Genomic DNA, 2,189 nt, shown 5'->3' on the forward strand with positions numbered 1-2,189 from the left:
GTTGGGGAGACGCAAACAATAATTATGTTTACTGTTAAGAACCACACACGTAATAAATGAGATTTTAGCGATTTTTTATTTAAAAGAAATTTAAAATTTGAATTTGAATTTGAATTTATTATTATTATTATTATTTTTTCTTTTTTTTTTTAATAAAAGTATTTCTCAAACAATTGACTGATATGGCTGAGTTATCGAAATAAACGGCTGACTTATGAAATACTTGTAAATTAGAATTATTATAACTCAAATTTAAAATATAGAATTAAAAAATGAATATTACAATCATTATAAGCAATAAAAAGTAATAATTATAGACAAAGATTGATTTTTACACAGTATGATCAAATTGTGTAAAACATTCAAATCATCACATTTAGAGGTTAGGGTTAGGGTTAGGGTTAGGGTTAGGGTTTGAGGTTTAGGGTTCATATTTCTAACATTATGAGTTTTAATATAACAGTTTGGTTTTGGTTATATTATGTTTGGTTTAAGGTGGTAATTTGAATATACTAATATGATAACCATTTGAAAATTTAAAAATTTTTGAAATTATTTTTTGGTTATTTCCGGTTATGGGTCGGTTAGATGAATATATAACCATAAATAATCCAAATATTATCCAAATTAGGTCGATTAACTCAATATAACCGATAGCAAGCCGAATATAACCGTAATTAACCGAAAATAATGGAAAAAATAGTTTCCGGTTCGTTTGGTTTGGTCGGTTATTTAGTCATTCTAATTTGAGGGTTGGCTGAGTTATGGTAACGTTATGGCTGAGTTATCGTTTAGAGTCTTCTCAATAATATGAAAACGTATTCTTCTTTCCTGGGTCTTTTGTTCTGTCAGATTCCTAATAAGGCCTTGAATGGTAACTAGTTTTTAAGTTGATTTTGGTTTTTGATTTTTTGAAAATGTATTTCTTTACCATTCAAGATTTTCAAAAATTGGATTCCCTAAAGATTAGGAAAACTAGTTTCTAAGTGGTTTTTCTAAATTTCAAAGAAAAACTAAAAACCATAAATTTGAGATTTTGTGGAAAACCTTTTTTTCCAGCGTAAATTTTTATTTTTGACTTTTTAATTTATTAATTTTTAAATATACAGCAAAAACCAAAAACCAAAAATTTAAAAACAAAAATCCAAAAACCAAAATCTAAAAACTAAAAACCAATGAAAAACTTATTGCCATTCATAGCCTAAATCTTAAAACGTCTCTCGATATTACAAAAAGTGTTGTTAGGGAAGCGCGAAAAATCACTAATTTTGTGCCTGCTCAAATCCACACGTATAATAAATTCATAAAGTGAGATTTTTATCACAAGATATTATTGCAAATAATATCTGGGTCTTTTGTTCTGTCAGATTCCTAATAAGTATTAAAACGTCACTCGATGTCACAAAAAGTGTTGTTAGGGAAGCGCGAAAAATCACTAATTTTGTGCCTGCTCAAATCCACACGCATAATAAATTCATAAAGTGAGCTTTTTATCACAAGATATTATTGCAAATAATTAACTAATTATTATTCTTTGTAAAATTGTTAACTCAAAAGATTATTCAACATCATGGAAATTTTCATGAGTTAAAGATGTGATAAGTTGAGTTATCTATTTTTTTAATTAAAAAAACGAAAATTCAGTTATATAATACAAAAAAATATTTTTTTCGTTTTTATTTAATTCATATATCAAGAAAAATAATTTTTACTGTTTTTCTTTTATTTAATAACTTTTTTAATTAGTTATTTTATTTCTCCTAAATTATTATTTTTTATTATTATTTGAAATGAAAATAGACATAGACCTAAATTTTATTCAAAAATGTTACCAATCACTAACAAAACTAATTTTTTTGAAGTTGAGTTTGAATAATCATGTGTTATGGTTGATGTACAAGTTTGAGGTATATCCTTTGTAAAATTGTTAACTCAAAAGATTATTCAACATCATGGAAATTTTCATGAGTTAAAGATGTAGTAAGTTGAGTTATCTATTTTTTTTAATTAAAAAAAAACGACAATTCAGTTATATAATACAAAAAAAATTATCTTTTTCTTTTTTATTTAATTCATATATCAAGAAAAGTAATTTTTACTGTTTTTCTTTTATTTAATAACTTTTTTAATTAGTTATTTTATTTCTCCTAAATTATTATTTTTTATTATTATTTGAAATGAAAATAGAC

This window comes from Camelina sativa, chromosome 2, assembly GCF_000633955.1.
Source record: "Camelina sativa cultivar DH55 chromosome 2, Cs, whole genome shotgun sequence".
Taxonomy (NCBI): Eukaryota; Viridiplantae; Streptophyta; class Magnoliopsida; order Brassicales; family Brassicaceae; genus Camelina; species Camelina sativa.